Source organism: Giraffa tippelskirchi, chromosome 8 (genome assembly GCF_054371585.1).
Source record: "Giraffa tippelskirchi isolate mGirTip1 chromosome 8, T2T-mGirTip1v1.2.pri, whole genome shotgun sequence".
NCBI classification, from domain to species: Eukaryota; Metazoa; Chordata; class Mammalia; order Artiodactyla; family Giraffidae; genus Giraffa; species Giraffa tippelskirchi.
In genome coordinates, this window is record NC_137282.1 from 86458555 (window position 1) to 86480881 (window position 22327).

A 22327-nucleotide genomic window follows, 5' to 3' on the forward strand; every position below is an offset into this window, starting at 1 on the left:
TGATATCTTGGGCCTTTAATGAATCAATTTAGAATCACTGGACTTTCTATAGTACAAGGCAATGTACTTGCTTACTCCCTCATACAAAGCACAATAAGTGTGTAGTAATACATTTGTATCCTCTCTTGGTGCCAGTTATGAGCAAAACAATGACTGAGCCAGTAGTAGAGCCATTCCATTTGACCTTCCTTGGTAGAGAGAAAGGCATGTAGTCAGAAAGAGCCCACAGAAGTAAACTTGTCAATTACTATTGTACAATGATTTGGATGTTCCATTCAGTGGAAATTTAGAGCAAGAGGCCCCTTCTTCTTCATTAATTTCAAACAAATTTACAAATTTATAGAAGTCCATTGGGCATGAGAACCCTCTACTATCACGGGAATTCTGTACATCAGGATGATATTGTCTCTTGTGTGTGAACCTAAGTATGTGAGCAATAAGGCATAATGCTCAAGAGATTCCTAGGGAGGTCATATTCTTAATTTCTACAGCTTGACAGGTGGAATTAATGACATTTTCCCACGTGGTTATATGCGTGTGTAATAATTCATAACACACAAATATATCCACAAAAGATCCTGCCATATCTGCAACTCTGTGAAACTTTCTCTTTATTCCTTTTTGCCTCCCTGTCAATCTGCTGACAGTAAAATATGCTGTTTTGTGGGCTCATTCTCTGCCAAGCATAATTTAAGCATAATACATTATCTCACATAATCCTCTCCACTTTGGGAGAGTATGCAGAAAAGAGTTAACTAGGCATCTTGACTGTTATTCTCTGAAAGGTCTACCTATAAGTTTCACCCTTGACTGGCATCTAGGAACTTGGATTTTAGGAGGGTTCCCACCATTTCCAGAATTGGTAAGAGTAGCTCACTGTGCCTAAATTGCTTACACAATACTGTTTATGTTGAATATCTGCTTTCCTTCTGGGTGTCTGGAGCTTGATGCATGCCAGGCTGAGGACATCCAAGAGTTATTTTAACCTCGAATTAAAAACCTAGGTATTGAGTCTCTTATTTGCTTCCCCAGTGGGTAACTTCTCACATGTGTTGTCATAACTCACTGTTGAGAGAATTAAGCATGTCCTGTGTGACTCCACTAGGAGAGAAAAATGGAAGCTCGTGCCTGGTTTTCCTAGACTTTGTGCCATGTGCCTTTTCCCTTTAGGATTTTAGTTTGTGTCTTTTTACCAGAGTAAATTATAGCTGTGAGTATGAGCATATCCTGAGTCTTGTCATTCCCTGGTGGCTCAGACAGTAAAGAACCTGCCTGCAGTTCAGGAGACCCAGGTTTGATCCCTGGGTCAAGAAGATCCCCTGAAAAAGGGAATGGCTACCCAGTCCAGTATTCTTGCCTGGAGAATTCCATGGAAGAGGAAGTCTATGGGGTCACAAAGAGTCAGACACAACTGAGCAACTAACACACCAGTCTCAGGGAACCTGACACAGAGAGTGAGTATTCTTATCATCCACATTACGTTAGGAGAAAACTAAAGTACACAAAGATTTAGGAAATCTCAGGGACTTCCCTGGTGGTCTACCGATTAAGACTTTATCTTCCAAGGCAGGGGGGCTGCAGGTTAGAACCCTGGTTGGGGAGCTGAGATCCCACATGGCTTGCAGAGAAAAAAACCAGAACATAAACAACAGAAGCAATATTGGAACAAATTCAATAAAGGCTTTTTAAATGGTCCACATCAAAAAATATTTATAAAAATAAAATATATTAAAAAAAGATTACAGAGATCACAAAGTTTTCATCAAGGCTTTTAGTAAAGATCAAAAATTATTTTGTAGGACATAACAGTGCATCATACCCTTATCTTCTACTGATTCTGACATAGATACAAAATATAGTTTCCACAGAGTTCCCTGTTTAACTAGCATTCAGTGACAATGTTCTTTCCACTTCCTACTACAGAAATTTAATTAATTCACTCATTAAATATATACATATGTATACAAATGTACTGCTAGACACTAGACCAGGAGTCAGAAAACTGCAAATCACAAGACAAATTGAGCCTGCCACCTGTTTTTGTGCATCCTGCATCCTAAAAATGGCTTTATATTTTTAGTTTTAAAAAAGGGAAAATAGTAATAATACTCTGTGATATTAAAATTCTTATGAACTCAAATTTAGGTGTCCACATATGATGCTTTGGGCTTCCCCAGTAGCTCAGTGGTAGATAATCTGCCTGCAATGCAGGAGACACAGGTTCAATCCCAGGGTCGGGAAGATCCCCTGAAGGAAGGTATGGTAATCCACTCCAGTATTCTTACCTGGAGGATCCCATGGACAGAGGAATCTGTGGTTTACAGTCCATAGGGTCACAAAGAGTTAGACATGACTGAGCGTCTGAACATATGATGCTTCATTGCAACCATTCATGTCCAATGGATTACACATTTCTGTGATTGCTTTCATACTGCATGGCAGAGTTGAGTAGTTGCATCAGAGATCGTATGGTTCTTGAAACCCTTTACAGAAAAAGTTTGAGACTTCCCCTCTAGACCCTTCATGGTTAAGTCTTCCCTCTCCTAGCTGATCTTATACCACTTGTATTGTTCTTATCTCCCACATATCATTTTTCCAATCGGCTATCCTGAGAAAACTCCCTTTTCTAAAAGCTAAGCGCCCATGTTTGATGTTTCTGTTCCTGTGAATGTGAAAAAAAATCACTTTTTCCCCCCTTGAACTTCAGTTTCCTCATCGGAAAAATGGAAAAAATATTATAATCATAGTAAAATTCCAAAAATTAAATGAAATAATATAGATTAAAAATCATAAGAACTCATGAAATCATACTTGCTACCAGTAGTATTTTCTATAATATTCAATCATCCTTTAATCTCTTAGTAGATTACAGATCTTGTTATAGCTGATCAATAAAAAAAATACTTTATTAGCACTGCAAAGTAGAAAGTAGCCAGCATGTTACTGATTGGTGTAGGGAGAATTTCTGCCAATTTCTTCTTTTTTCTGCGTTTCAGCATCCTTGTTGCTAAACACACCTGTGGTATTACCCATTTCTCCTTGAAGGGCACTTCAAAGAATCAGGTACATCCTTTCTCAGATCCTTGGTCTGAAATGGAACTCACAGTCAAGATGTCTTTTCCATGATCCCTAATATCCAGCCTGCTTGTACCACAACAGCTTCTAAACTCTGGGTTATTCAGCATTGTCACTTGCTCAAAAAAAAAAAGAAACTCATGTAGGTATTAGAAGTCATTTTGAAGAGGCTGTCCTATATCTCAGTGCAATTTCTTAATTATCCACTACAGAATAACTTTGGCTTTTATCAGATTGTAACTGACCTAATTTGTGAAGACTGCAGTGAAAGAGTCTCATTAAAAGCCTTCATCTCTTTAGTAGCCTCTCTTTTCTCCCTCAAATGAGCTAGGTCAGAATGGCCCAATACAACCAGCTGGGAAAATTACAAAGTCATTTGTAAAACTTCTGAAGGGATTTGCATGGAGTGGAGTCTCTAAGAATTGGTGACAGACATGTACTGGCTAGACGTGGGGTTGGGTGTGGTTGCAGGAGTAACAGTACTTTAGGAAATGTCTGGCAAAATGTATTTTTACTACTCCACTTTCCCTTACAGAAAAGCTTTAAGAATCCCTGGCCACTGCACTTTGGATAGATAATATTGTAATCCAGAAGACATTTTACTTTGACCCTTGTGTTTCATGTGAAACAGATACAATGAAACAATTCTCAGTAACAATATCATTCAATCAGTATTTATCAAGTCTACTACATGCAAAACATTTCTACTATGGAGGCTGAAGCTGTTAGATATTCCCATAATAATACTTCACAACAACTTCAAAATCTCAGTGACACACAACAAGAAGCACTGACTTCTTGTTCACAAATGTTACGTGGCTGAGAAGGCTCAACTTCAGACAGCAGTGGCTTGTGTGGTTATACGCCACATATCTCTCTGCTGCCTCTTGGGACTGGCAAGTTATCCAGGGAAAACTATTATCACAACAATGGCAGAAATATTGGATTGGCCAAAAAGTTTCTTTGGGTTTTTCCATAAGCTGTTGAAGGAAAAACTTGAACAAAATGTTGGCCAACTCGAAGTCGGAGGCTTCTTCAAGACACAAAACTGGAATACTGTACCTTCTGTTCCTTTTCTCAGGAAGTCACACGGCCAATTCTGAAATCAAGGGGTAAGGAAGTATTCTCTATTCATAATGAAACTATGCCCCAAGTGGATATAGGAAGGGGTACAGATCCAGGACCAACATTTCAAGCTACTACAGAGTCATAGGATAAAACAGTCTCCCAGATCCTAGGGATCATCTAGTCCAACTCCGAAATTTCAAAGACATGAATTCAAATATCAGACAAGTTAAATAGCAGCTAGCCCAAGGAAACCATGTGTTGGTATCCTGATGAATCATACATACCATGATCTTCCCTCTGAAGGAATAAGAGCTTAGATTGAACGAAATCACCCGTCATATTTGGCTGTTAGGCTTTGTTGACAGGTTATGAAGCTGAGACAAACCAGAAGGTAATAGGGGGAAGTTTAAATAGAAAACAAGAAAAGAAAGCTGAGATAGGTGTAGTATTCTGGTGTCTAACTGGGTAGCAGGATGGATCACGAGAACTATGATTCAAGGCATAACAAGTCCTTTGGAGGATTAGGGGGAAAGATAAAGCTGAAGTCCTATAGTAAGTTGAGCAGAGAATGTTGAGAGGAGAAAAATTCCTCCCTCACTTCTGAGGCTCTGGGCCTCTTTCCATGTACTTCTGCAGTCCTACCCATGACGGGTACAGGAATGACAATCACATTTAGAATTCCCAGTGGACACCCCAGCCTACCAGAGAATGTGCTAATGCATCCCTTTCTACCAGGGGATGGCATTTAGAGTTCCTGAGGGTAAGGCAGTTTAACTCTGGGATTCTGTACTAAAAAGACTTTTTATACCTCGTATAAAAAGTTGGAGTGAGGTCACCAATTGGACTGAGAAACTAATCCAAAGCCATTCTTACACTGAAAAAATCAGTACACAAGAAAATGAAGCTAAGTTAATGATAAGTAACTAAGCAATAGGTTATCGTTCAGAGTCAGCATTGGATGAAGTACCTGGAGCTGGGCATACTATAAAGGGAAACCTGAGAGGTCCCACTTCCAAAGATCAAAGAACGCAAAGGACTTCCCTGGTAGTCCTGTGTTTAAGACTTGGAGCTCCCAATGCAGAGGGCCCAGGTTCGATCCCTGGTCAGGGAACTAGATCCTGCATGCCGCAACAAAGGTCAAAGGATGCAGTGATATGGGACTCCCAAGACTTACAGCTATTCTATTTGTTTGTTGTTGGAGTATAATTGCTTTACAATGTTGTATTAGTTTCTGCTGTACAGTGAAGTGAATCAGCTATATGTATACATATATCCCCTCCCTTTTGGACCTCCCTCCCACGTTCCCCCATCCCACTCCTCTAGGTCATCACAGAACACTGAGCTCAGCTTCCTGTGCTTATAACAGGTTCCCATTAGCTCTACTTTACACATGGTAATGTACTATTCTAATATAAAGTCTTATATGGCAGTTCTTTGCACCCTGTGATATTTTCATATTATCTTTTAGTTGTTAACTAGGCATAGGTGCAAAGATGCTTCTTTCTCAGCTCCCACTGAAGCTCTCATTCTCCTCGAGCTTTTGTTAACTGCTCTATTTCATCTACAAATTACCTTGTGTCAAACAACTAATGATTCCTTGACTATGCCATATTACTTGACAACTTGATGCTTTTTGCACGTATTGACGCTTCCTGCTTAGAAATGCCCTGAACTTCCTTTCGTACCGAGAAAGCAAATTCTTTGAGACTCAATTTCATCATTGCTTCTTATGGTTCAATCTTCTCTGTCTACTCTCCTCACTACTTACATTAATACATTTCAGAGAAGCTAGGTGTATCTCTACTTTGGTTTTGTTCATACTGTATTCCCATTATTTTAAATATGTGTGCTTTCTCCAAGAAACTATGAACTACTAAGGAATAGAGGTGATCTTATTTTTTGTGGGCACAGAACCTAGCAGTGTCTAATAAGCTCTTTAAGGTAAATAAGTGGTCATTGAATGAGTAACGGGAGAAGGGACATACTGATTTTCTATGATTACTCCTCAAAAAAGTAGCTTCTCCATTTCAGGAGAAGAAAGACTTTTATTTTGGTTTTGCTTTCTATGAAGTTTCTAATGAAGATAATGATAATTCTTCCTGTATTATTTTGCAGAGGTCTGTTTTTCTCTGCCATCAAGTATGAGAGGCAAGTGGAAATGAGAGATAAAGCCAAATGGGTTAGAATCCAAGTGAACTTTGGATGGAAACATGGACCCAGAACATGAGTGGGAGTGTGGGAGTGAAGGAAAATAACCAGGAGCCAAGATAATTGTCCTGATCTGAGCTGGAGTATGAAGGAACTGGCTGGGTGGTCTGGCTTCCATAGAAAAGGCAAGGACTCAGGGAAGACCATTTGCTGAAATGCTGCAGTGGTTAGTAATGGTAATTCCTCAGAAGGCTGAGGATGAAGACCACACCATTGACAAATTCTCTAATTTCTTATATATCATGGCTTGCATATATCATGGCTAAAAATGATGTTTGATAATCATGACAAACTGATGATTATATTCCATTTCTACGTGGCTATGGTATTTATCGGTATTTATTTATTTTGAGTGAAATCACTGGCTATTATTAAGGCCATTTGTACTACCAGTAAATTATGCTTTGTTTGGTTTTTGACAGATGCACAAAGGCTTATATTTCCATTTTACACTCACTCTCTAGATTTACTCGGTATTCCCACATGTTAATCCAGACCTGTGCTTAGGGACTAACACAGATAGATAATAAACATCTGCAACTAGTAATAATTCATGAATTTCCAAGGAAGTTCTGCTATGAATATCCAATGTTTGGTCCATTACTGGAACATATAACCACACACAGTACCTACATTTGTTGTTATTTAGTTGCTAAGTCTTAGCTAAGTCATGACTATTCTGTGACCCCATGGACTGTAGCCCACCAGGCTTCTCTCTCTGTGGAATTTTTCCAGGCAAGAATACTGGAGTGAGTTGCTATTTCCTCCTCCAGGGGATCTTCCTGACCCAGAGATCCAAACTGAGTCTCCTGCATTGGCAGGTGGATTCTTTACCACTGAGCCACCAGGAAAGCCAAATATCTAGATTAAGACATCTTAATTCAAGTAACTATAGCATCTTACTTATCTAGAAGTCACCACTTCTACTATCTTAATTATCTAAAGTGCCATTAGTAACACTCTTAATTATATACTTTGAATGTACATAAAAGAACCTTTCAGTGATAAAATATATAATGATAAAATTTATACACTAAAGCTGATGAACTTTAATTAAATGTCCCTCAGAGTCTATTTGCTTCTGTTCTAGCACAATTGTAATCCAGTTAGCTAAATCCCTCTTCAGCTAAGAGAAAATAAACAGCAAAGTAGAAAGAAGTGCAACTATTTAGGTAAAGTTTCTTGAAAATAGGAACAATGAAAAGACAGTGAGAGATCAAAACTATAAGAATAAGATAACTCAAAAAAATTAAACATAGAACTAGCCATAGAAACTAGCAATTCACTTCTGTGAATATATTCAAAAGAAGCAGAAGCAGGGACATGAACAGATATTTGTGCAACAATATTCATAGCAACATTATTCACAATAGCTGAAAGGTGGAAGCAACACAGATATCCATCAACAAATGAATGAATAAACAAAATGTGGTATATAAATCTAATGCATTATAATTCGGCCTTCTAAGGAAAGAAATTCTGACACATATTGTAACATAGATGAACCTTCAAAACATTGTGTTAGGTGAAATAAACCATTCAAAAGGGGACAATATTATACGAGTTCACCTATATGAAGTACCTAGAGTAGTTAAATTCATAGAGACAGTAGGATGAATGGTGATTGCCAGGGAATGGCAAGAGGGAGGAAAGGGGAGGTTAGTGCTTAATGGGCTTCAGTTGAGGAAGAGGAGAAAGCTCTGCAGATGAATGGTAGTGATAGTTTGCAGAGTCCTGTGAATGTACTTAATGCTACAGACTGTACACTTAAAAATGGTTAAAATGGTAACTTTTATGTCACGTTAAAAGATTAAAAATCAAAAAAACCCTAAAAATCAAACACAAAAACTTAAAAATATAGATGTCTGGTCCAGCAGGGATATGCACAAACAGCTGTGAACATACCAATGGATTCTTCTAAATATCTCTGTATGGTATGTAGTTTAATAAATAATGCTAACAATAATCATAATCTTGTATCATAAAATGGCTAAATCATACAAGTCCTTAGTACTCTGCTAAAAAAGAGAGAGAGAGAAAAAAAAATATGGTCCTTAAAAAACTGTTCAAAATATTTGAAATTAATCATGGTATTATCTTGAAAGGGGCAAATTCTATAACGTAAAAAAGTGACCCCGTGAGTGCATTAATATAAATGTTAGCCAATATTTGCCAAAATATCTAACACACTCCCTAAAATTATAGAAACCAATTGTTAAATGTTGTTTCCACAAGTTACCCTTTTTAATGAAGGAAAAAAGCTAGTAAAATGGATTTCTTTCATTTCATTCCCTATTAAAATGTCATCAGGTTTGGGAAGGTGTATTTGTTATGACTGCCAGCAATGTCACAAACAGACAAGAGCCAAAGCTTTGTCATAGTCTATTCTGAATTCTGGTAGAAAAGAGGCCTTTTAGCAGGAACAAAAATAATTTTTACCAAAACATTAGCCAAGAAAAATCCCTTGAAAACAATATTCTGAGAATGGCTTTAAACTCTCAATAGAAAAGCAATCAAAATCAAAATGCCATCTCCCAGGGTCAAGGCCCAATGTGCCACCCATTGGGAGGCCTTCAGTGGTGTCCTTTTGAATACAACGCTGGGGTTTGAAGCTTCACTTAGGCCCTTAAGAGTCTGTTGTGGCTACACCGAACATTTTTTTTTCACTTATAGGATTTGTTTTTTTCTTATTATAGGAAAACGTATGATGACATTTTGCAGGGGTAGGGTGTGAAGGGAAAACATAACTTGAGGTTTAAACATAAAGCAAATATTTAATCTCACTCTTGCTGAATTTAATTCCATTAGTCTTGGTGTTTTACTTGGTTAAGTGTTTAAGCAAATATCTGAGCACATTTTTTAAGTTTATTGCCTAATGGAAAGGTAAATTAAAACATTTAAATCCACAAATACCAATTGCTTTTGAAAGGGCTCAAATAAATTTGTGCTTAAATAAAAAGAACAGAGAAAAAGATGATTTATAACTGTCAGTGAAGAAAATCTTGGAAAAATGAAGACTGCTACTCAAGACCTAGGAGTTTTATTCTGGATATAAGACCTAATTTAAAAAAAATTCTTAGACTTTAAAACCTGACAGCTCTCTGTATTCATCACCTAATACATCTTTGAGTACAAGTACTTAATCTCTCTGTTCACATGTCTGTAAAATGGGAACAGTATTGACTGCACAGGGTTGTTATGAGTTAGAGTTAATAAAGGTAAGTTATTGTCAGAAGACAGGCCCTTGATAAATGGTAGTTATTCCTATGATCTTTTCCTATGATGTTACTGAATAGTACTTTCAGCTGCATCTCTTGAAACTGTAGTTCTGCCTATGGGAGAGCATTTCAGCCTACTGAAAATGAATCGGATTATACTTTTGGAATCACAGGTAAAAAGCAAAACCAACAACTGTCTTTTACCTCTGAAACAACTTCCTCCTCAGACTCCCACGATGCAGAGTGACCTTAAAATTCAGCAAACGCTCCCCAACTAGATCAACAGCTTCCCAAAGGGCCAGGAAAAAGGATAAATACTTTTTTATTACCTCGGTCAGTCCCTGAAACTGAGCCTGAAAATAAGTCAAGAGTGTAATATGATTGCAAGCAAATTCAGGAGGCCTGGGAGGAGGCTGTATAAGAAACGAGGCAAGTGGAACAAGGCTAAAGGAAGAGAGAAATACTTCTACAATGAACTCCTCAGCCACAGTCCACCTCCCTTCTCCTATGTTCTGTCATGGAGAGAAGGGAATGAGTCTACAAAAACATCCCTGTGGAAGATGGTAGGGTCAGGCCTTCATCTGCTACAGGAACTATCTAGAATAAACTCTGAAATCTGCACTATTTAATTGGCTCTTCAGGGACACTCCATGTGAACAATAGCCTAAGAGTACTTCAGGGGAGTATAGGATGGGTCCCAACCATTGTGCTCATTTTCCATATTTTAATGTGAAAACAAAAAATGAAGTCCTCCAAGAGAACTTCTTAGAACCTAGATCTCAGATATTTCAACAAAAATCAACATGATTCTTCTGGTTTAGGTAAATCCTACCAAAGGGTTGTTTTCTCTGGGGTTGCTTACAGTCTCCTGTTTACTACTAGAATGGAATTGCCCAATCAAGCTTGTCTACCTCTATTTCCAACCCCTAGAACAGCTGGATAGGCTTCTCTGGTGACTCAGTGGTAAAGAATTTGCCTGCCAGTGCAGGAGATGTAGGTTTGATCCTTAGCTCAGGGAAGATTCCCTGGAGAAGAAAATGGCAGCCCACTCCAGTATTCTTGCCTGGGAAATCCCACGGATAGAGGAGCCTGGAGGGCTAGAGTCCACGGGGTCGCAAGGAGTTGGACACGACCAAGTGACTAAACAACAATAACAAATCACTGGTGTCTTCCTTCATGGCTCAGATGGTAAAGAATCTACCTGCAATGCAGGAGCCCTGGACTCAATCCTTGGGTTGAGAAGGTCCCCTGGAAGAGTGAACAGCTACCCACTCCAGTATTCTTGCCTAGAGAATTCTATGAACAAAGGGGGAAACAGAGGATGAGATGGTTGGATGGTATCACCGACTCAACAGACATGACTTTGTGCAAACTCTGGGAAATAGGGAAGCCTGGTGTGCAGCAGTTCATGGGGTCACAAAGAATCAGACATGACTTAGCAACTGGACAGTGAAAAACAACAGAACAGCCTAGAACATATTCCATGTTTCGTATGAATTTCTGAATGAATGAATCCTAATCTTGTCCAAGTTATAATATGGTGCCACCGATTTCATCCAAGAAGAAAAATTGACCTTGGCAGGTAACTTTGGGCCATGTGACTCCTAAATTGTCACAAACCCAGGAAGATGTTTCCAATATAAGGAATTTGAAAGCATCCATATATTATTTCATTAACCCTCACCAGCAGGGTACCTGAGAGGACAGAGTGCATTAGTCTGATATCACACTAAAGAAACAGAGACCTAAGAAGTTAATATGATTTGGCCATCTTCAATCAGTGAAATCATGAATGAAATATAAAGAGGGAAAAACAAGATTATTAGCCTCATAGCCAGGAGCAATGCTTTTTCTTGGTGTTAGAACCTTAAAGAATGACAAACACTGCAGAAAACTGTATAGCAAGCCTCTAGGCGCTTATGTCAAAAACTATAAAACTTGATCTGACTGTGCAAATTTTTTTCTCAATTGTAGTAAAAAAAAAAAACAAGCAAACATAAACTTACTGTCTTAACCACTTTTAACTGTACATTTCAATACTGTCAAGAATAATTCACACTGTTGTACAAAAGGTCTCCAGAACTTTTCCATTTTGAAAAACTAAAACTCTATTCACACTAAACAACTCTCCAGTGTTCCCTCCTCTCAACCAGCTCCTGGCAACCATTATTCTACTCTTTGATATTTACTGTTGCCACATTCTATAGTGCAGGTCACTGCATTGTTGAAACGGTCCTTAGATGAACAGTCCATTAACATAACGAAATGCCTGGAGAGTGAGCTGGCTTTAAGGAAAAAAAATATCCTTCAAAACATGTTGTATCTCAAGCTTGTTGTTTTCACCTTCAGGAACTTTGATGGAAGTCAAGTCCTTAGGGCCATTCTGGCATCTTGACTTCAGGAAAGGCCCAGGGCATCCCGATCTGTGTAAGGGTAATGGAATGGTTGCAGCTGGGAGTCTGTACCTCTTCTGTCACAGGAGGTCAGTTTCAGTAATTACACTGACACAAGAGAAAAATCAGTTCTACCTACTGATATGCCAAAATATTATTCTTAATCTAATAGCCCTGGAAATAATAGTCAGGTGTTAAAATGGGCTTTGTTCCTGCTGTATTCAATTTTCAGTTTATATGCTGTCTGCTAGGAAAGATTGCAAAATTCTACTAGGCAATTAAAACAATAAGTAAAATTTTATAAAAAATGAAGGGAAAAGACCAGAAACATGCTACACATGGAGAATGGGTTAAGGAAGAAATAGTGATCAGTGATTTGACTCATACAATCATAAAAATGAATACAATTCTTATTCCTCTTTTCATATAAAAAACTGATGTTATGAGACACCAAGTAACCTATCCATGGGGCATCCCTAGTGGCTTAGTGGTAAAGAACCTGCCCGCAACGCAGGAGATGTGGGTTCAATCCTGAGTTAGTAAGATCCCCTGGAGGAGGGCATGGCAACCCACTCCAGTATTCTTGCCTGGGAAATCCCATGGACACAGGAGCCTAGAGGACTACAGTCCATGGGGTCTCAAAAGAGTCAGACATGACTTAGCAACTAAACAACAACAACCTATCCATTATCACAGTGTCATAGAAGCAGGAAAGGCCTTAGAGGTCATCTGGATCAAATGCTTTGTATTAATAAATGCAGATGTTTGGAAGATGACCATTCAGCCTCTTTTTACACACTTTTCCTAGAGAGCGTAAGTGCACCGCTTAAAAATTACATTGATAAAAGGGTTTTCCTTGTCTTTTAGCTTTCCAAAAGCATCATCCCTTTAAATTCTATTTTTTGGTTGCTTTGATTTAGAACTTCATAGACCTCTCCATGTGTCTGAAGAGAGCTGGCTATATTCCCATGTAAGGTGGCTTCCAGAAACTTCAAAGTCAATGGCTTGGTAAAGCCCTCCCCACAATCTCAATCCCTTGCTCCCCCAAAACTCTGCAACTTTCCACAGTATCCATGAAGTTTGAAGCCAAAAACAGAGCTCCATGTTGCAGAATGCTCTGCCCAGTATAGGGTAAGCCAGGCTATTACACCCCTTTGCTCTGTGAACTACATCTGGCGCAGCAGCCCAACTGTGCCCACACATTATTGTGTGCACTGCCACTGACTGACCGTCAGCTCCCTGTTGACTACATGCCCCAGGTCTTTTCCTCACAGACCACAGTTAAGTTAAGTTTCTATGGACCTGCTCTTACATATTTTATATTTCAAGTTTTTTTTTTAGTTTCACTCTTGTTAAAGCTTGTCAAAATAGCTCCAATTAATCTTCAAGTTTAAAAATCAATTTACATTTTAGGCTCTGTTGCCTAATATATCAACTTGTAACAACCAGGAGTTTTCTCATCAATCACAGTGAAAGAGAGCTCAGTCAGGCACCACATGTCCAGGGAGCAGGTGGGACTGGGAAGAATCATACAGAATTTTTCTCCTAGGATGTGGGTATAGCCTGGGACTAAGAACTTAATCTTAGAGGGAAAAGTCTAATCATCTAAGATGGCGTCCAAAGCTCTGACTTGGACAAGTAAACTTCATATGAGGAAGTTCAGTGTGTCTGAGGTTTCCCTGTGTTTCTGAGAAATCTGCTTGTAGGTTTCTTAAGGGTCTCTGTCCATATATTAGACCCTCTTGCCTGTGCTGGATCAAAAGTATTGCTGGTCACTGTCCTCTCTGGATATGGATATTCTCCCAATCACTTGCCACTGGGTCTCTCTGGCCAACATCTCCACCTGTGGGAAGTTCCATTCCTCGCTCTGGGCTACTCATGTGTGCCCCTCCCACAACAGTTGATTTTTCGGTATCCAGCTATATCAGAAGCTGAGTTCTAGATGCAACAAGAAAACTGGTGAAATGAAATGGTCCTCTTCACATTCCCTTATCCAAGGGTTGGACTGGTTCTGGAGCCTAAGGCAGGAGACTGAGCCTGCAAGGGAAAAAGTCAACAAGCTGTGACTAAAGGGATGTGAGGGAAAAGGATCTTACAAAGACAAAGAACCACCTCTTTAGCCAATAAATGAAGTGAATTATACACGATGGAATGATAAAAAAAAAAAAAGAGTTACATTAATCGGCCATTTATTCTATGACGAGTATACTACATATTTTATTGATTCCTCACAACGGAGGATGTGAGGTTGGTACTATCAGCTCCATTTTGGAACTGAGGAAATTGTAACTCAGAGGGTTTTCAGTGGCTCCCCTGAGTCAGCTGGTAAACAGCAGAGCCATGGTTTGAGGCAAGTTTGTCCACAACATTAACTGATGAGCAGCTTTACAGATGCAATACCACAGAACCAGCGGAGTTAACTGACTTGTCCAACACTTGGCTGCAGGTCCAGGACTGCAGTCAGGGTCTCATACCTCCCAACTGATTCACTTTTCACAGGAAGGGTGATCCCTTATCATCACTTCCTTTTTTATTCAGTTACACATCATTCAGATATTACCATACGAAGTTGCTGGGGTCTATTTTTCCTCTTTTGGACACTGTGACATTTGTGTTATCTTTATACCTCCATTTTCACAATCTCTAGAAATGATTGCTCACTTCTGTAATATTTTATCATCTCCGCTCTTTAGTACCTAGAGATATACAGTGCCTTGGCACAAAAGCTTGAACACACGTTTGAAAACATTTTTTATTACAATCTTCTCTATTTTCTTCTGCTTCCCTTGTGGCTCAGCTGGTAAAGAATCCGCCTGAATTGTGGGAGACCTGGGTTTGATCCCTGGGTTGGGACGATCCCCTGGAGAAGGGAAAGGCTACCCACTCCAGTATTCTGGCCTGGAGAATTCCATGGACCAAGTCCATGGGGTCACAAAGAGTCGGACACAACTGAAAGACTCTCACATTCACTTTCTATTTTCTTCTGAAGAAAATAGATATTATACATTTTAATCATGCAAGATGAAAAAGTTATAGAGATTTTCTATATACCTTTGTGCTTAGAACTAAGAATACTAAACATTTAAAAAATCATTAAGAGGGTAAATCTTATGCCATGTGCTTTTTAACCATACATACACACACACACACTCATTCACACAAGTGTCTTAAGCCAAAAGAGGAAAACATGTCAAGAAGAGTGGTCAGTCACATCAAATGATGTTGAAAAGTCAAATAAAATGATAAAGAATTAATTACTCATTAGCTTTATCCAAAAAAAAAATCACTGGAAACCTTGATAAAAACAATTTTAGTGCAGTGGTAGTGAAATAACATTAATATGGGGTAGGCAAGGAAAGGAAATAAAAACCTGAAGACAGAGGTAATGCTTTCACAAATATCAGAGAAATAGTGCAGTGGACAGAAGCACAGATGTGGAGTCAAGGGAGATTTTTATTTCATTAAGAAGGGTAATAAAGTATGATTGTGTGGTGACTGGAATGATCCAGCAGTGGTAGAGAAAAATAATTATGTAGGACAGGGAATAAACTGGGGATCAAACTTAGGAGATCTGAGTGAAGGGGATCCAGACCACAAGCAGAGAGGCTAGATTCAGGCAGAGAAAGGTCCATGACTTCTTACCTAAAGAAAACGCAGAATATGCAGAAATAGATGCAAGTGGGTTAATGGTGGGAAACTGAGAAAGTTCGTGTCTGTTTGCATCTATTTTTTTTCCTGTAAAATAAGAGGTGAAGTCATAAGTTTGGGAAGGAGATACTGACTTGAGAAGTAAGAAGAGGTATGAAGTTATTATCTCTGATAGTAGAAAATTGAATTTACTATTGATGTGTAAGAGTCATGGTGAGAAATTTCTAGTTAGTGGAACCATCCAGGCTGTGTACTTCAGTAATATTTAACCATTGAAGTTTTCTGGGATTGGAATAGATTAAAAAAAAAAAAGTTTGACTAGGTTGGACTTTTTTCCAAGGAAGCAGAACAGAAAAGAGTAAGACAAGAGAATTAAGGACATTTTCAAGAGTGAAACTCTAATGCTGGACCCAAGGAACTTGAACTAATGCAAACAGAAATGAGAACACGAGGGGTAACAGTTCTGTAGCCTTCCCTTCTAGCAACTCTCAAAGCAGAATCTTTACAACCCCTTGACCAATTTTTTTCTCTCAGAAAAGCCCTGGGCAGATCCTAGCAGGAGTGCGCTTAGGATTAATTCTGTACTAAGGCAGCCTAGGTCCTCCCTCTCCTCATCTTCCTCCTTCTCCTCCACATGGCAACAGAGGAGTATAGTCAGAGATGTGCATTGAGATAGGTAACCCATTTGCCCATGAGGACTCCTTCAAGTACATCTTCCTCTGCACCAGCCAACAAGCCAAAGGAGACCTACAGGAAAGCCTCCCAGGCAACTAAGAAGGTCATTCATTCACTGGAGTCCACTTTCCTTCATGAAATAAAAATTCTCCAAGTGAATCAAGGAACACAACCATCATTTACAATGTTGACCAAGGATAAACATGGCTGCTTCATAAAAATTAATTCAAAAGAAGAATTCTTCTATGTGAAACATAAAATTAGCTGACATTAAAGATGGAGTGGTCTAAGAGTTGTCCACTCCCAGGATCCCTAATGAAAAATAGACACAAAACAGGAGCATATCTAACAAAGCAGTGGGCCATCTGTTTCAGTACCTGATATCCGGAGGTGACTAATCCTGGCAGTTTCTCAAGGATGTTTAACCATCTCCTCCTGCCTCTCTTCCTGACCCATCTTCCTCTCTTAACAGAGCATAATAAAAAGCATATGGTGCTGTAGAAAGTGTCTGGTTGCCGAATTTCATCTGAACCATGGTAAATTTCTCTCTCACATTTTCTTGCCTTTTGGAGTATACGATTTACATATTTTTCTGGTCCCCAATCTTCTGAGACTGATCCTAACCCTTGAGAGGCAGGTAATAGAATCTATAAGCTTCTTGAGGATAATAAATTACATGATTGTACCTAGAAGTTCCTTGAGTATCCATGGGCAATAGTGATGGATAAGTCTCATTGGTGGTAACATTAATAGGTAAAATATCCATATTAACAGAGTTGACCCCTTTGACCAATGATAATTAAAATTCATGCCTATGTGTGTATGAGACTTAATCTTCTCTTGAAGGTTCAGAGTGCATCGATTACTTTATTTATGTGCTTTAAAGCAATGAGGGTGTTAGTAATTACTTAGATCTATCAGGCGATTTGGCTCTATTTACACTGTCCCAGGCTGCTCACTGGGGACAGTGTGGATCCAGCTGTGTTGTTACCCTGGATCTGCCTGGAGGAATGATTAATTAGGTAGCCCCAGAGGCCTACTTACAGGATCTATTAAGAAGATTCTCAGAAAAGAAGTTATGGAGAAGGAAATGACAACCCACTCCAGTACTCTTGCCTGGAAAATTCCACGGACGGAGGAGCCTGGTAGGCTACAGTCCATGGGGTCACAAAGAGTCGGACACGACTGAGCGACTTCACTTTCACTTAACAGGAAGTTGATACACCTATGGGCATGCACACACACATACACGCACATGTACATGTGCATGCAGAGTGAATTAACACTAAGAATGATGCAGAGTAGAGAATAAAATCTATCCTACATATTGTCCTCTGCCTGGCCCTCGTAAACTCATTCCTAAGTCCTAGGGCAAGGTGGCAACACCAAAAGAATCAACAAAAATCAAAGAACTCTTTTGCTGGCATCCACACAAAGCAAAAGAACTGGTAGGATCTGGCAGTGTTGGCACTCATAGTTTCAGTAGTGATGGCAGACAGAGTCAGCTGTAGGATTGGCATCCACACTTTCCACAGCAGGGGACCCAGCTCTGCGAGCCTTTGACCATGGTGGAATCCTATCCAAGGCCCTTTTTACACATTAACGTCCTCAATGCTGGGCCTTTGCAGACACAGCACAGGCTCTGGTGGGACTGCTAACAGCAGTGGTGTTCTGAGTATAAAACTATAGAAGTTCAGTTCCTCTACATGACAAAGCAGCAAAAATGACAACTCCCCAAAACCTCCCCAAAACAGGAAAGAAGGAACATTGCAGTGTGTGATAGCCCACAAAGTTGGTTTATAAAAACATATGTAAGAATTTGTCCAGAGAATTCTAGAACTATTCAGAAGTCCATAAAGGAGGTACTTGAGAGGGATCAAAACTGACAATTAACATGACTCTGATTTTACTTTGGGACTTACAGAGTTTAGGGAACTCTATCTTTTATGTCCTATATCCTTATTTATTAGTCTTCCCTCAAAAATATTGCCTATTTTTATAGCCAATATATGTCACTCAACAGTTTTACTCTTCTTCTCTGTAACTTTTTCTATTTTGATTAGGCAGGATTAGAATTACACAGGAGAAAATAAACTCTACATAAGGATATGAGAAATCTTCATATGAGCAAAGTGTGTGAGCTGTAACATATAAATGTACCTATTTTAACAACTTGAAATTTCTTTTTTAAAATTTAACTCTTTCAGAGCCTGGATTATGCTAAATAATTAAAATCAAGTGAGTTACAACCACAGTAATGCATGTTTCAAATCCATGTAAACCATGATTTAAATAAATGAGGTATGGTTTACAAATACAAAGACTGATCATTTTCTTCCTATTAAAAAACAACTCACCATTTACCTTTGTGTTTGATGGCTTTCTGGTGCTGATTATTACTACAGTTTGCATTTATGATGCCACTATTACTTCAAAGGGGCTTGAAAAGTTGTGCTGTGTTGTGCTTAGTTGCTCAGTCATGTCCAACTCTTTGCAACCCCATGGACTGTAGCCCACCAGGCTCCTCTGTCCAAGGGATTCTCCAGGCAAGAATACTGGAGTGGGTTGCTATGCCCTCCTTCAGGAGATCTTCCCAACCCAGGGATCAAACCCAGGTCTCCCACTTTGCAGGCAGATTCTTTACTGTCTGAGCCACCAAGGAAGCTTATAGGTAAGGTGAACAAACCTGTGGCCTATAAATACAACAAAAGTACCTGGTCCTATGACACAACAAAAATGATATCAAAAATGATATCAAATGACAAAGAACCAATACAGAGTGTCTCCTAAATTGTCATTAGTGACCACTAGCATAGCCAGATGGGCTAATTTAAGTGCCGTTGATGGCTGGTATCAAAGAGCATCAGGACTTTAAGGAAATGAGGAGGAAGGTTTTACATTTATCACAGTGACCCAATTTGAACACTTAAATAGCAATTAAATCATTTTTATTGTTCAAGGTGCATGATGAACTGTAATGTCAGTTATCAGAAATGTTCCCAAGCTGGGCCATTAGCCTTGAGTCAGATATGGGGCTCTGGCTCTAAGCCTAAATGTAAATTTGAACATTCACAGATAGACTTTATGGTCCATTAGAAAGAGATCAATCAAAGAAGTATATTTAAATTTGGCTCTGCCACTTACATAAAGGTTTCCCTTAGAGATACCCTAAGCAGTGTTTCTCAAACTTTAAATGTGTATGTAGTCACCTAGGGATCTTGTTAACCTACAGCTTGGGATTAAATCAGTCTGAGGGCTGGGGTCTGAGATGCTGTATTCCTACCAAGCATCCATGTTCGCTGATGCTGCTGGTCCCTGGAACAACTTTGAGTAGCAAGGCCTGAAGAGATTATTGATAGAACATGTGAAAAGCATGTGTGTTCATGAGAAAACACTTTGTAAACTGTAAAATGACACAAGTATCACTTTATATTAATTAGTAATAGTTGGTGATTCAGTTCAATTCAACAAGGAAGAGCCCCAATAGGATAAATTAAGCAACGCATTTGAGTTAGTTCTAATAAGGTGGATGAACCTAGAGCCTATTTTACAGAGTGAAGCAAGTCAGAAAAACAAACATATATTAGCATATATATATGGAATCTAAAAAGATGGTACAGATGAACCTTTTTGCAGGGCATCAATGGAGACACAAACATAGAGAATAGACTTGTGGACACGATGGAAGAAGGAGAGGGAAGGATGAATTGAAAGAGCAACATTGAAACATATACATTACCATGTGCAAAATTTATAGCTGATGGGAATTTGCTATATGATACAGGTAGCTCAAACCTGATACTCTGTGACAACCTAGGAGAGGTGAGATGGGATGGGAGGTGGGAGGGAGGTTCAAGAAAAAGAGGACATATGTAAAGCTATGCCTGATTCATGTTGATGTATGGCAGAAACTGACACAATATTGTAAAACAATTATGCTCCAATTAAAATTTTTCAAAAGTGTATAAAATTATGTTCCAGATATTTAAGTTTTTTCTTTTTAGCAAAATCAAAAACAAAACTGGGAATTGAACAGGCAGCACAAGAAAGCTAGTCATTTTAAACAATTTTGTTTCTTTTTGATTGCTTTGAATAAGATTAACTTCCATATCACTATAAGGACTCAAATGATGGGGGAAAATGCCCTGCTTTCTAAAAGAAATTTGTACAATTAGACCCAGTTCAGGATTTGCCTTAACAATCTTATCTCATCCTAATCAAAACAGAAATAGCAAATGACAAGGAAAAGGAAAACAGTTGGCTCTAGGAACAACAAGAAGAGATCACTGTGAGGAAAGAAATTAAAAACTAATACAAGCCAACACAAGATCACCGAAGTCAGAGCTATTTTAAACACATCTCGTGTCCCTAAGTAACACTGTCCTTTTTCATTGGTGTTAGCATTTCCTAGAAGAGTGTACAAAATCTGCAAGAACACTGATTTCTAAAGCATTTCTGTGTTCCTTATCTAAAGTACAGTTAACAATTGCTGTTCAAGTTTTGGTTTGAAAACTGGCAAGGAGAGACCAAAGAAAGGCGGATGACTTCCAGATTGGTAGGTAAGTTTAATAATCAGGGAACTTACATAGGAAGTTTGTTTGGAAGCAGCTGCAAGATAAGTGGATCTCTGTGCCTATTTAAAAGTTTATACAGAGGCCTTAACAAGGTTCAGCCACATACACTGTCCAGATGGTCTCCATAACACATTGCTTTCTCAAGGCTGCTTCCTTGAAAATGGCTCCCACTGTGGAAATGATGGGCCAAAAGTGCATTTCAAGGACAGTGGAGAGGGTAAGCAAACTGACTGCCCAGGTCCAGCTCACAGGCCAACTGGTGGTCAACTCGGTAAACAACTCTGACCCCAAGAAAACATACATTCCTTCTGAGGCTCTAGTCCCACAACACTAGCCACTCTTTCAGTATTACATGGTCAACTTACTGTATTATGTGAAGAAGACTTTCATCACATATCAGCAAATGCATAACAGACCCTTCCCATTAAAATAAAAACCTTTCCTGATCTTTTAGATTTCAGACAGAATGACTCCTTGTCATAGATCCAGATCACCAACAACTTACCTAGATTAAGCAACAGCTTGCTTGCTCCCATGATGGATCTTTTTACAATGGTTCTGGCAGCACCGTGATTATAAAAGTTAAAACTCGGCTTTGAAGACGCCAGAAATTCTTCAGACTCACCTTCACCTGAACTTGACACTTTGTCTCCCAGCTTCCATCCCTGTTTACCCTCTCTCACCTGTTTATGGTAAAAGGATGCATCATTCATAGTCCAAAATGCCAGAATACTCTTAAGCAAGCATGTATGAATGAAAACTCAGCTTGGTGTCATCAGCGACAGGAAGAAAAGACAAATGAGACTGAAATCTGAGTAACTGTCAGGGCGTTCCGACAATACCATTCCTCTGAAAAATAAAATGAAAGTAAAACTACTAATACTGATTACTAACTTAATTCTTTAGGCCAGTCAATACCAAATCATGATGCCATTTAAATGCAAAACAGACACAGAAATTCGGTCATGAAAGTATTCAATATGCAGACATCTTGAGAAACAGTTTAAAGATGCCAGAACTGCACACCTGGGAGGAATATCACACACCTGCAGAGGGTTCTTTGCACTAGCTCTGGGTAATGCAGGTCAGCTGACCAAGAGGATGGCTTCAAAATTAGACAGCTCTTCACTCTCCAGTTGCTCCACCTAAGAAAGCCTGAAGCTTAGAGGATGACTGAGCAGCCGTTCCCTTATACAAAAACACTTGTGTGGTACATCAAGAGTGGTTTTAAATGGTGGAGATAATTACTTAATTCAAGCTGTAGCAACTGGCCAAGTAAACATGTAGCAGCCAGGAAGCTATTAGCATGATTTTAAGGCAATTATTCCATTAGCGTTTAATAGTCTCCAATTAGTCTTCCCTGACTATTGAAGTTTGAACATCCTTTTTTCCTCCAAAAATTCTCACAGTTTGAGTAATACAGAAAGGTACCAAACCCATTTTTAAACATGGATTTATATATGTAGAC

General features: G+C 39.0%; 1 protein-coding gene and 1 long non-coding RNA gene across 2 annotated transcripts in view; both read right to left on the reverse strand.

Moving 5' to 3' along the window:
• The window catches only part of PLCXD3 (phosphatidylinositol specific phospholipase C X domain containing 3), a 179248-nt gene that overhangs the window by 154422 nt on the left and 2499 nt on the right, over positions 1 to 22327 (reverse strand). The window lies entirely within an intron of this gene.
• LOC145516611 (uncharacterized) lies at positions 2884 to 11676 on the reverse strand. The gene is made up of 2 exons (XR_014061541.1): positions 11576 to 11676; positions 2884 to 3194 (listed from the first exon to the last, which is right to left on the reverse strand). It is a non-coding gene; the product is annotated as an uncharacterized LOC145516611 (long non-coding RNA).